Source organism: Scylla paramamosain, chromosome 35 (genome assembly GCF_035594125.1).
Source record: "Scylla paramamosain isolate STU-SP2022 chromosome 35, ASM3559412v1, whole genome shotgun sequence".
NCBI lineage: Eukaryota > Metazoa > Arthropoda > Malacostraca > Decapoda > Portunidae > Scylla > Scylla paramamosain.
Window position 1 is genome coordinate 952,495 of NC_087185.1, and position 14,492 is coordinate 966,986.

The 14,492-nt window shown below is 44.9% G+C and overlaps 1 long non-coding RNA gene across 3 annotated transcripts in view; it reads right to left on the reverse strand.

Annotated features, from left to right (window-relative positions):
- LOC135090518 (uncharacterized) overlaps positions 1-14,492 on the reverse strand; it is a 95,453-nt gene that overhangs the window by 43,943 nt on the left and 37,018 nt on the right. The window lies entirely within an intron of this gene.

Consider the following 14,492-nt stretch of genomic DNA (forward strand, 5'->3'; position numbering starts at 1 on the left):
CTCCTCCTCCTCCTCCTCCTGCAGTATTTTTTTTATCTCATCCTCAATAATTCATCCATGGAGACAATTAACAGTAAGAGTTCCTACTACTACCACTAGTATACACACACACACACACACACACACACACACACACACACACACACACACACACACACACACACACACACACACACACATACACTCAATAGTCTTGTTGCGGGGTTGTTTTCTTCGCCTCCAGCACGGCACGCAGGTCTCAGGCAGCGGCAATATTGCGTCGCGTAAATCACACACAACCACACAATGCTCCGAGAATAAGCGGCAGCGTCGGCTTGTGAGATTCCAGCAGAAGGCGTGAGCGAATCCCCTTTTTATTCTAGACTCCTCGGATTAATATTCTCGTATCTCCCTAACGAAGGTGCACTGAAGGCCGCGGAATAGGTGATTGGGGCCCGGAGAAGGTAAAAATGAGGAGGGAGGGGATATAGAACAGCAGACATGAGCTGTGGGTTAAACCAGAGAGGGATAGTGTGAAGGATGGTCGTAAGGATGATGCAGAATGAAGTAGAGATAGAAGGAAGAATGCTGAGATGTAAAGGAAAAATAGAGATATAAGTGATGAAGATGCGAGGGTTTGGAGAGACAAAAGAGAAGAGGAGATTAATTCCGGGAAAGGAATGCGAGACAATGGGAATACACGAAGAGTGAAAGAAAGAGGGAAAAAAGAAAGAGCAAGGAAAGACTGCTGGTACACGCAAAAATAAAACGGAGACCTACAATCGAAATTATAGCCTTGGAAACATCCATGGTATATAAATTACGAAATAAAAAATAAAAAAAATAATCAAACCCTTTCATCATGACTCCAAAAGCTGTGAGCTTAAAAATACATACATGAAGCTGCCATGAATAGCCACTGTCCTCTTTCTGTTCCTTGCCTTTGTCATACCGGCAAAACAGGTGACGACACACAAGGAGACACGCAGGCATGCCGCGCGCTATGCAGGACTTTCAGCTTACATGTAAATTACGTCTTTCTGCTATGTTGCTAAGCCCCAAAGTGCAAGGAATAGTGTCGCTGCCCTCCATACGAAATACCGCCACGGACTGACTGTCGCTTTGCTAACAAGAGCGGATATCTACTTACACATGTGGAACCAAGCACCTCTCACTTCAGCTCTGCCAGGTAAACGCGGCAGGGACAGACTCGCAAACGCACGAAGTTGACCTATTGTATAAAATTTACATGACCTCAATCGCGCGGGAGGTGCTACGGGTTTTATCAGAGCAAATGCCGGGAAGGAGAAGGTCAAATCTCGACAAAGTGCAATCCGTCAATACCGTGAACTTCAAAGAGGATGGAACGACCTTGGCGTGGGCGTACGTGTAGGCGAAAGGGGAAATGAACACCTGTGGGCGTTTAGGTTCTTACAGAGGTGTTTGTATACCAAGATAAAAGATGTCACCTCCTGGGATACTGTTGCAGACGTTCAAGAGTGTAGCAATGGACAGTATTAGGCAAGTATGGGATGCGTAGGTGTAGGAGGGCACTAGCAGAATGTTTATTGCCAGAAAGTTCAGGAAGTGTAAGGCACTGCTAACAAGCTTAAGATAGCGTGAGGGTGACGCAGCAGGGGAGTGGAAGGAGCAGGGTGAAGTAAAGGTGGTGTAGACAAAAGCAGAGGCAGGGGTGGGCTCGTGTTGACGTGGATGGGTGGAAAGTTCAGCCTACCACGCGTTCATAAATTAGCCGCCCCTGTCCAAAGCCTCTCCACAGCCTCCAGCCTACTTTGTCTCCAGCTACGCCCACAAACTGCTCCCCTACCAGCCCCGGCTCGGTGATGAATGAGTCCCACCCCGCCCTCAGCCAAAACACACACACACACACACACACACACCTCAACGTCACCCCAACCCCCTGCCCTAGCCACCATATATTTGCCATACTTCTCCCGACATCACTTTTTACTTTACTCCCCCCAAAATAGCCACCACCGCTACACTTATACCCTGAGCCTTTTCCAGACTGCTCCCTGCCCCTCTCTTCTCCTTCTCCTCCTCCTCTTCCTCTTCGACGCCCTCCTCCTCTCACCTCCCCCACCAACACCATTAATTCACCAGTTTTTTTTTTTTAACCTGATCAAAGTACTTCTCGCTGGAATATCATCTAATCTTTCCCATCCCGTGCCTTCAACGCTGGATTCTTCACTTTTTCATTCGTTAAATTGTTACTTTCTTTCCTTTATTCTCATCCTTCCAAGAAATTCTCTCTCTCTCTCTCTCTCTCTCTCTCTCTCTCTCTCTCTCTCTCTCTCTCTCTCTCTCTCTCTCTCTCTCTCTCTCTCTCTCTCTCTCTCTCTCTCTCTCTCTCGGTTCTTCCGTTCCCTTCTCGTACTTTTTTTTTCGTTTCAATCTTTTGTCCAGGCTTCCAGCGCTGCCAGTCTTTGTCCCTCCCTCCTTACACGTCGTCCCCTCCACATCTCCCCACAATCTCTCTCCACACCATCATTCAAAGTTTTCCTCCAAAATTTCTCGTCTTTTTTTCCGTCTTTGCCGCGCTAGCATCTCGACTCCTTTTTTTCACAACTATCTTACTCGTTGCCTCCTGACTCTCCTCGTTCTTCTTCTTTAAGAACTCCAAACTCAAGCATCCCTCACTTATTTTTTCCTGGTCTCACTGCCCTTCATCTCTCTCTCTCTCTCTCTCTCTCTCTCTCTCTCTCTCTCTCTCTCTCTCTCTCTCTCTCTCTCTCTCTGCTTCCCTGCCTCTCTCTTTATATAATCCCACCCTTCGTCTTCCTTTCTTTTTCTCCCTCTCACTCACTCCGAGCCGTGTCTGTCATTTTCTCTCCTTTCCTACATTGGTCTAGTCACAAGTCACCACCAGCACCCCTCCGCCCTCCCTCCACCTGGCGAAGAGGACAGACCCCTTGGGAGGCAATCCTCAAGTTGTTAGAATGACCCGCTCCAGAGATCGTGTGAAGCCATTCCTCGGCCCCATCGTCTTTCCAGTTTCCTCTCAGTAACCTCATCTTGCCTTTCCGTCCTTAACTTTATTTGGGACTGAATTTCTTTTAAAAGTGTGTGTGTGTGTGTGTGTGTGTGTGTGTGTGTGTGTGTGTGTGTGTGTGTGTGTGTGTGTGTGTGTGTGTGTGTGTGTGTGTGTGTGTGTGTACCTATTTTTCTCATATATTTATCTTTTTATTTTTTTATTTCTTACCTTCACGGAAAAAAGTTCGAGCAATTTCTTTCTTTTCTTTCTGTGTGCATGACAGCTTCCATATTTTTCCTCAGTAGTTTATTTGTTTCTTTTTTGACTCGTCTATCTTTTGCCAATTTCTTGAAAAAACATTGTTGACAGTGATACTGGCTCTACTCGTATTTGCCTTCTTTGTTTCTTTTCCAGGTATTGCACTACGATTTTTCTGCTTCATCTTTTGTTATTTTTATTCTCGGTAATTCATGAACGCACACATCAACAATATCTCTCGCTCTCTCTCTCTCTCTCTCTCTCTCTCTCTCTCTCTCTCTCTCTCTCTCTCTCTCTCTCTCTCTCTCTCTCTCTCTCTCTCTCTCTCTCAATTCCATTCAATAAAAGACTCATCTTCACACTCTTCCAAACTCTCCCGTGTCGCTCACCAGCCAACAACAGACAGACACAGAAATGCTGGAAAACCTAAACTCTCCCTCACCCACACTTACCCTTCCTCTCTGTCTCACCCCAGCCAGCGCCAGGGAAAAAATCAACATACACTTGGCGACACTTATACGGCCTGAAGCTCCCTGGAAAACCTCCCAGAGCCCCTACAGGAGACATGAGGTGTTACTGAGTGCTCCCCTGACCCGCCCTCCTACACACCTTTCCACCTGTTCTCATTTTCTCTCTTCCCCTCCTTCCTCTCTCGCTCTCTTTCTAGCTCACCCACCCACACGCCCTTTTCCTCTCTCTCTCTCTCTCTCTCTCTCTCTCTCTCTCTCTCTCTCTCTCTCTCTCTCTCTCTCTCTGTCTCTACCCTTAACAGTAAAAACAACTAACCTCTTTTCCCTTTTCTTTCTTTTTTTATCAATATTTAAATTACCAAGAACGATTCAAGCAAAATAAGTGACAAAAGGAGTAAATAAACACAAGTTTCTTCAATCCACATCGTCGAAGAAAAAAAAGGCAGACGCTTTCAAATAAATTACAAATGATTGACAATTTTTTAGCCTAAGAACAAAGCTCCTTTTAGAAACTGCATGCTTTTCTATTCCCTGTGTGTGTAATGTTTAAATAAAAGGCAGAAATCGCTATGAAGGAAAGGGAAGCGAAGGGAAGGGAAGGGAAGGGAAAGGGGAAAATCACACGCCCATTCAGCGCTTCCTAGTTCTGCAGAGTCGACCCAAACAAATATTGCACGCTCTCTGCCCATCGCTTTCCCGGGCCCGCTAATGTGGTGGTGGATTACCTGGGAGCAGAGGGATTGCCTACACCTGATCCATTTCTCCTCTGATTACTTGGTCGCTCGGGGAAAATGCTGGCTGTGAGTGTTTAATCAAGGTTTTCCGTGTGTGTGTGTGTGTGTGTGTGTGTGTGTGTGTGTGTGTGTGTGTGTGTGTGTGTGTGTGTGTGTGTGTGTGTGTGTGTGTGTGTGTGTGTGTGTGTGTGTGTGTGTGTGTGTGTGTGTGTGTGTGTGTGTGTGTGTGTGTGTGTGTGTGTGTGTGTGTGTGTGTGTGTGTGTGTGTGTGTGTGAGAGAGAGAGAGAGAGAGAGAGAGAGAGAGAGAGAGAGAGAGAGAGAGAGAGAGAGAGAGAGAGAGAGAGAGAGAGAGAGAGAGAGAGAGAGAGAGAATTCTAATTAATGTATTTTGTAATCATTTCCTTACTGTGCTGCCTAAGGTGTTGGCGGTACAGACACACTCTCAGGACATGTACCTTTAACACCTCCCAGGATTCTAGGCTGCTCGATAAACTTCCCAACAAAAGGAAGACCTAAACTAAATAAACCCCTTTGGGAAATTTTTGCTACATTTAATTAAGGGTACACTACATAACAATTCCAAAGCTCTATGTAACATTATTTATCTTCAGCACATTTCACGAGAATTAGTATAAAAGAACACACAACTAATTACAACTTCCACACACTTATTTGTAGCTACATAGTGTTATAACTCTCAGTGGCTCGCCCCCACTATTTATTAGTGTCAGCAAATTGAGACCAAAAGCTCCTAATTCTGAACACTGCGGCACTATTAGTCAGGGCACAACACTTTGTCCTCATTTCCCTCACAGAGTACACATCATTGAGGGAAACATAAGCACTATAAGCTACTCCCCCACACGAGGGCACAAAGACAAGTACAAAGCCTAACACTCCATTCTGACGCACTCGCTAAATCATTAACAATAAAGCCATCAGTGCGTCGTATTAAGGCAATGAAATTCATTAAAACAAACTCGGCAACGTGCACAAGTGAGAGTACGAATTGCCTGCCCCTTTTGCAATATTCATTTAGGAGTCCTCGTATTCAGTGATCTCATTAACGGCTGACAATTTAATTTCAAACGAAAACATTTACCGCACCAGGCCAGACTTGACTATGCACACACACCCACACATACGCACACACCCACCCACCCACCCACCCACACACTTAACGACTAGTTCATCTTCATAATGCTCTCATTGTGTAAAAAAGTAGCAAAGTAATCTACGCATCCTAATAGTTTAATGTTGAGCGTAAATACCAGAAGACAAGCCAACACTATAGCCGAAATAAAAAAAGGCACAAAACAAAGAGAGCCTAGTAACTGAGCGTTTAAGTTCATTTAAATTCAGTATTAAGGTGATAAGTGTTCATCTATTCTCCAATCCAGCTGTGAAATGAAGTCAGTCCTGACACTCATTTTTCTTCACTCGAATGAATTACACGTTATCCAGCCAAGGCCACTGTTTCATTCACGCCAGCCTGCTACATTTTTGTTATACTCTTAATTAAATTCATACAGTCTATATCTGCAAGGCTTATCACACGCAATCTTCACATCCATCTGAGTGGCGTTTATTTTACATCAATATGAGAGAGAGAGAGAGAGACAGAGAGAGAGAGAGAGAGAGAGAGAGAGAGAGAGAGAGAGAGAGAGAGAGAGAGAGAGAGAGAGAGAGAGAGAGAGTCTCCCTAGCTCCCCTTCTCCTTGAAACCGTCACCAGTCACAAGCAGGCACTAGTCACTCCTTCCTTCATATTTATCCCTCCGTAGACTTGTTCGCGCCCCAAACTAAGCTCTCCCTCTAGGGGCGTGCGCACGTGGGTGTGGTGGAGGCGACGTGGCTGACAAGACCAAGGCGCCTGGATTCCAATCAAGCAAAGTGATGTCAGTGCTATTGGTCTCTCGAGAGTTGCTAGACGCTCTCTCTCACGCTCGCTCAACTCGGCTCTTTCTCCTCCCTTTCTCTCATTTTCACACGACCTACTCTTCTCTTCACACTCGTGCTCACTCACTCGCTGACTCGCTCACTCTAGTTCAATCTCTTAACTTTTTTTTTCCTTCATGCTGACTCTCTCTCTCTCTCTCTCTCTCTCTCTCTCTCTCTCTCTCTCTCTCTCTCTCTCTCTCTCTCTCTCTCTCTCTCTCTCTCTCAGTCCATACCTCCTGATCTTTTCCTCATTTGTACACTAACTTTCCTCATTCTCACTCACTCGATCGCTTCCTCCCTCACTCACTTTTCTTTCTCATTTACACATGAATGCTAGTGTTGCCCTCATTCATTTCCATTTCTTCCCACCAAGTTGCGTAGTATATCCACTCCCTTCCTCTCTTCTGTTTCTCAATATTTTCTTAACATAATGAGTAATATTTCAAGTCGATTTATGCTTCCACTCATCACCTATAAACGTAACTGTCCTTCTCCCTCCCTCTCCGCCCGTAATTTACCTCTCCTTCGTTCCCTCTCCGTCACGTCGCTTTCTTCCATATAAACTCTTACTTTGCGAAACTTAACCCCGCTATTATGCCATTACCATCGGATTTGCAAGCATTTCATCCCTCTCTGCGCCTTTTCTCCATTTCCAACACCTCTAAAATTAAGAGTTGCAGTAGAAATGTAGTCAAGCTTCCCTCCCTCCCTCTCTTCCCTTTCTTTCTTGCCTTATCTCCCTTACAGTTTCAGAGTCGATGTAGTAAGCTGAATAAAGGCATCTTGGTCTCTGGGTTTTGTTCAGCAAAGGACGAAAAAGAAGAGAAGGAAGAACAGCAAGGAGGAGAGTATAAGGATAAAGAGGAGGAATGGTAGGGAGGGGGATAATGGAATGTGGAAGAAAGATAGAGGGAATGAAGATAGAGCGGAGAGAGATAGACAAAATTCGAATAGATGACACAAGAGAGAGAGAGAGAGAGAGAGAGAGAGAGAGAGAGAGAGAGAGAGAGAGAGAGAGAGAGAGAGAGACACGAATGTTGAAGTGTGGGAGTTTTAGCGAATTACCACAGTTCAAAAGTGAGTGTGCTTGCATCTGCTGAAGGATTAGGCTAATGAATCATATTTTTGCATCTCTTTTAAGGATGAGACTAACGAGTAATATCTGCTTAAAGCTCAAATACTAGACTGGTGCATTATATTTTTGCAACTGTTTTAAATCCTTTTCTTCGGCCTGCTTTAAGTTTTCTCAATACATTTCAAGCTCAGTAATATCATACGAGCGACTCAAGTTACGCTAAAAAAATTGTTTCCATTTGTAGCTCCTGGAAATTGTAAAGTTCGTCTGTTCGCTGGAACGTTGCCGAAATTATGGAGTTTTCCGAAGCATAATTGCTCACCAAGGCTGTCTGCTTAAATATAAGTGAAAACACACACACACACACACACACACACACACACACACACACACACACACACACACACACACACACACACACAATATGCCAAAAGCCCAGACAAGGTTCATTAAATCACGCACATCGGAGCATCAACAAAAAAAAGTATACTGAATTCGCAGTTCCCTCATCACCGGGAGCAGGGAGAACGAGAATGAGGAGCAGGAAGAGGAAAGAAGAGGGAGGCAGAGGCAGAGCTAATGAGACGAGGAGGAGGTTTGTCAGAGGTACTCCAGTGAAAGACGAGTAACGAGAAGGGAAGAGGTGAGGGCGTCTGGATGCAGGCAGAGGCAGTGGTGGGAGAGAAAACTCAGGTAACGAGATACAACAGCTTCACCTGAGCCCTATAGTACGGTTAGTAAAATGTTGAAAAAAGAACACTGAAAACAATCCGAGAGCAAAGTAATTAATGCATTGGGGTGTGTGTGTGTGTGTGTGTGTGTGTGTGTGTGTGTGTGTGTGTGTGTGTGTGTGTGTGTGTGTGTGTGTGTGTGTGTGTGTGTGTGTGTGTGTGTGTGTGTGTGTGTGTGTGTGTGTGTGTGTGTGTGTGTGTGTGTGTGTGTGTGTGTGTGTGTGTGTGTGTGTGTGTGTGTGTGTGTGTGTGTGTGTGTGTGTGTGTGTGTGTGTGTTTGTGTGTGCCTCACTAGCATTTCGGCAAATAAGATAACCTTGGTGAGCAATTATGGCGCAGGCTCCGCAAACAACATTCTTTCGGCACAGCACTCCAGAGAATGGAATCAAACTCTCTAATTTCAGGGAGCTACAAATGAATTTTTTTTTTCATTGCAGTTTGAATCGACTGTGCGATATTACTGACCTCAAAATAAACGAGAAGACAGAAATAAAAAGAAAGGGAAAGTATCTCAGCCAACGTTCCCATGAACATGTGATCAGCACAGTAAGGAAGCGTAAAAAAATATGTAAATCAAATTTTCAATTAAGAACGAAAAATTGGCGAAAAGGTCGATTATGAAAGACAAATGGTGTTACAGATCACGGCAGGAATTCCTATAACTCGGTAAATGGAAAGGCTAAACTCGCACCCCACCAGACCCGCGCCCCACACACGACGAGCGCTGCGACACTACAACCCATGGTTCTCCCTGACGCGGGTGCCCCTGAGCCATGAGGACCATCAGAACAGATAGCGCCAACCGGCTGCAACTTCCCATTTTGTGGACGATTTCAACGCCTCTCGTTCAGCGCGACAACGCTGCATTTGGCGCACCACCAATCCCCGGGACTGCTGCCCAACTGACTCAGGTTTATGAAAGTCATCCCATCATAGTACACGAGATTCTATGGTTATTACGGCAGGGAATACTGTTATACTTATCTCAGCACGTCAGTGACCCCAACTACGTACTTAGCGGGCGGCGGGACGGAGGACGGTGGCAGGCGGGGCGGGTCTAGTCAATTCTGAGGGTGTACGTGGCAATAAAATCTTCCAGCAAAGCGGAAATATGTCTCCCTCATGACTAATAAAGATGATGAGGATCTGAAGCAATGGAGCTACGTACCTTCTCTCTCTCTCTCTCTCTCTCTCTCTCTCTCTCTCTCTCTCTCTCTCTCTCTCTCTCTCTCTCTCTCTCTCTCTCTCTCTCTCTCTCTCCCTTTGTATGGCTGTACCTCTCCTCTCCCTCCCTTTGCAGGGGTGTGCCTCACAACGGACAAATGATTACAGTGAATCAGGTGTGGGGCATGAGTAGTTCTACTTACATCACTGTCAGCACGGACGCTCATTTTTTCGTGCAGCAAATATCTAATTAAACAGCTGCATCGAGTATCGCTCCATGAATAGAGTAGCTCAGTAAGATTTGACACTAACAAACGCGGTCATAAAGTCTGGGTAAGATATACCTCAACCATTTACGGATATCAGGCTTCGCTCTGACTGATTCTAAGCCCTCACGAGTTTCGGATGTCGGCCTCGGGATTGGGAGGAGAGAAGTGGTGAGGAAAGAGAGATAAGAGGTGGAGAAGTTGGGGAAGAGAGGATCACTCAAGATAATACTCATATGAGCGACTATACGTAGAACATTAATAAATTATTTACTCTTATTCCAGTGACGCTTCTCTTTCTCTCTCGTTTCTAAGTCGCAGTAGCAACATGATGCTCCCTCGTCTCTAAGTCACAGTCGTAACATGATGCTCCCTCGTCTCTAAGTCACAGTCGTAACATGATGCTCCCTCGTCTCTAAGTCACAGTCGTAACATGATGCTCCATCGTCTCTAAGTCACAGTCGTAACATGATGCTCCCTCGTCTCTAAGTCACAGTCGTAACATGATGCTCCCTCGTCTCTAAGTCACAGTCGTAACATGATGCTCTCTCGTCTGCTAAGTCACAGTAGTAGCATGTTGCTCTCTCGTCTCTGTGTCACAGTAGTAGCATGATGCTTTCTTGTCTCTAAGCCACAGTCCGTAACATGATGCTGCTGGTCGTGTTTATTTGAGAAAGCCTTCACAGGTCACACAAAGTGGTGCGATGTTGTTGTGAATACTGTAGAATATGATATTGTTCTCATGCAAAGAACATTCAATTAACTGAGAGTAACCGGAGGACAGGCAGAATATCAAACACACAAACGATTAGGAGGCACTCACATGGAATGACAAAATTAACAAATGCTGAAATGTTACTTATAGAAAACAGAGACATCCAGCAGCAAAATGAGCAACAGTAGACACACCGAGGAATATAAGTGACGCACGACATGCACCCCACTGTCTTACGCGGCGGCCCATCACACACTGAGGCACTCATGCAATTATCATCTTCATATGAACTCGAAACAGGACGTGCAGTAATCCAGGGAGGGCGAGGCAGCGACGTGCCCGCCAGCTGGCGATTGACAGGGAGGCAACGAGCTGTCCCTGACGTGGCACCAGCTGCGGATGAGGCTCCCTTGCTTGTGTAACACCCATTTCACCGCCATCCACCCTGCTGCACCCATCACCACCACCACTGGCATCCCCGCCCATTCCATATCATTTCCCCCCCACTTCATATCCGCACCTCCACCCACCACTAAAGTTTGCGTGCGCCCATTCCACATAAACACGTCAGCTGGTCCACATGCGTGCACATTCCAACATCAACAATACCATCCACCACTAAGTCCACACATTCCACGTAAACTCTCCCTCCATCACTTCCACATCACAGTTCCCCCGCTGCTCCACGCCTTCCTCGCCCAAACCACATTACCATCCCATAACCGCCTCTCAGCCACGCTCGCCGCATTAACATGCAAACTGAAAGAAAACGCACGCACATGAAACTTGAATTTCACTACACAGTATTCACTTGAGCTGCTCAATAGTGAGTCATGTAGACAAACAACACACGGTAATTTTATTTCCCCGGTGATGTGCCGAGCCACAAGGTAAACCGGAAACTAATGCCTGAAATCGTAGCCTCACCAACATCAACACAAGTATTATTAATATCATTATGCATATATAAAAGCATTGCCAGAACCTATTTGGTACACGCATCTCATTCCTTGTCTTCCCACACACAATACGTGGACCATTTTTCACACGAGCTGGCTCTCAGGGGGAGAATATCCGTACAGTATATCTCTGCCAGAAGCTATTTGCTAGACGTATTTCACTTCGTCTTCTCACACACCATACGTGAACCATTTTTTCATCCGAACTGGATTTTCAGAGGAAGAATATCCCCATATCTCAAACTATTCACTGAGTTGCCAAACTGATGCTGATTTTTCGTGTTGATTCAATACTTGATAAAGCCCGTACATCTTCATAAGCAACAGTGAGTCTTGACTTGCCTTAAAAAAAATATATGATCATTTGCATCACTATATGTATGCGAGTAATCTGTATAACCTACAGCAAACCTGTACGAGTGCTTCCTTGTATACAAACATAAATCATCCTGGCACCCCACTGTACTACTCTTCCTAAATCCACTTCTCTGCTCAGCCTCCAGACCCTGCCCCGCCTATCCAAACCATCACATTACCTAGAGTACTCTAATCTCAATAAGCTACCCGGAAGACAATTCTCCTCGCTCTCAGCCACCCACTCCCTCTACATCCCACCTCATCACTCCACAGCTCCACAATTTCACCAACCCGCCACCAGTGCCATAACCAGCCAGCCACACCTAACAATTCCCAAATCTCACGCAACACTTCAATAAGGCAGGGCTTGGCTAGGGTCGAAAAGAGGGGTAGAGGGAAAGTTCGGGAGCCAAAGTATCCACCTGGCACGGTAAATTAAATGGATCTGACTCAACTGGAGGCAAGATGGATGCTGCCGTTCATCAGCGCCGCAGGCCTGACCTGGTTGTTGGGTGAGTCATGCTTTTCAATCTCGCGCCAAGACAAGTTCGCGGCCCTGCGGTGTCTTTGAAAGGGGGCGCAGGTGGAATGGCGGAAGGAATAGAAGGAGGGGAACTTGAAGGCCTAAAGGGAACGGAGAAAAATAACTGACTGAAGAAGAGGGACTAGAAATGGAATGAGGGAAGGTTGGTGACATGAAGGGAAACTGGAGAAAAATGAAGGAAAAAAGGTAGTTTGATGTGGAGAGGAAAAAGGAAAAGGGAAAGGGAAGGAAAGGAAAAATTAAGGTATCGACTGAACGAAAAAAAGATAAACCAGAGAAAAGTTAAGGTGATACGACTAAAAAAAGGCCATGGAAAAAATAAGGCAAGGGAATAGAAAGGGAATGGAGAAACGGGAGGAGTGAAAGAGGAAAACGAGAAAACAAGGAAAGAGGAAAAGACGCACTCGAATCCAGATAAGGAAAGGACGACAGGCAGAAGAGAAAAGGGAAATGGAAAAAAAGGATAAAAAGACGCGATAAAAATGTTGCAGTGGAAGGAAGGAAGTTTAAAGTAATGAAAGAGAGGAGTATATATTTACGTAGTGGTGGTGGTGGTGGTGGTGGAGGTGGTGGTGGTGATGGTGGAGGTGGTGCAGTCGTTTGTCTTCGCCTGAGTTTGCGTTTAATTACGTCTTTTTGGTGAAACGAATCGTATTTTCTCCATATCAGTAGCAAAGTAGTAGTAGTAGTAGTAGTAGTAGTAGTAGTAGTAGTAGTAGTAGTAGTAGTAGTAGTAGTAGTAGTAGTAGTAGTAGTAAGTAGTAGTAGTAGTAGTGGTGGTGGTGGTGGTGGTGGTGATGGTGGTAGAGCAAGGTAACATCCCCCTTTGTAAACTATCATTTTCCCACACCAGCTTCACCCACGTAGCTAAAAACGTAAGGAAATATCATGAAAACAAAATAAACTAGTATGAAATGTACACACAGCATTTTCTCCAGTGTGTTTCTTATCTAGTTTATTCTCCTTTATTTTTCCTCCCCCATTTACTGGCTCCATGTTATTCCATTTCGCTTATTTATTTACTGGGTGACTCTCTCCCTTTCCTACATTATTTCATGCTCCCTTTACCTTTTTCTCTCTCTCTCTCTCTCTCTCTCTCTCTCTCTCTCTCTCTCTCTCTCTCTCTCTCTCTCTCTCTCTCTCTCCTCTCTCTCTCTCTCTCTCTCTCTCTCTCTCTCTCTCTCCCTCCTGCCATCTTTCACACTCATCATATTTCATCTCTCTCCCTTTCCATTCCCCCCTTTTCTCCCTCCCTCCCTCCCCTTCCCTTCCTTCTCTCAATTCTCACTTTGCAAATTCATTCTTCCTCTCTTCCACTTCCTCTCCTGTTACCTTTCATCCTTTTGTCAATCATATCACTTCCATCTCCTGCCGTATTCATTTACCTCTCTCTCTCTCTCTCTCTCTCTCTCTCTCTCTCTCTCTCTCTCTCTCTCTCTCTCTCTCTCTCTCTCTCTCTCTCTCTCTCTCTCTCTCCCAGTAGACATGAGCACTTCAACTTAATTAAAGGACCTTTATCCTTTTCTCCCTAGTTCTATTTCTTTGCTCCTCTTTCACCTAATTTCCCTCTTCTCCTCTAAGAAGGAACATTATATAACAGTGAGATGGAAGAAGAGTGAGTCAGAAAGTAATCAACTAAAAGGACACGCACCTACGCAGCAATGCAAAAGTAGCAGTAGTAAAGTAGTTAATAAGAAAAAGTAGAAGGAGAAAGGAGTAAATATTTATTGATGACAAAGTAATCTACTCTAAGAGGGATAAGGCGTAAGTTTTCATCTAGTAAAAGTAACGATTGAAAACATGTGAATAAAAAAAATATTGGAGGACAAAGTAACAGGTAGGGAGTGATACCCTTGTTTTCAGGCTTTACCTTTAACGAAGACAAAGAGAATGAAAAGGGAGAAAAAGAAAGAGAGGAGTGACAGCATAAGAAACTGGAAAATGTTGGCAAAGATCGGAAAGGGCAGGAGAACCCGAAGATTACAGGAGAAAATACACCAAGAAAACAACACTTCAGAAAATACAGAGCCAAGATATATTGGGAAAGAGAGAGAGACGTGTGCAAGAAACGGAAAAGAATGTAACGAGAATATAACTAAAATGAAGAAACAAAAGACAATCAAATCAGACAGTGCAAAACGAAACTTTCATCAGAGAGACAGCAAGAATCAACTAATAAGACAGATCTAAAAGCAGACTAGAAATTGATTAAACAGGACAAGACTAATGGGAGAGAGGATAAAGAAAGTGGCAGAGATTCGGACAGACGCAGACAGGCAAGAAAAGCGACTTACACAGAAGCGA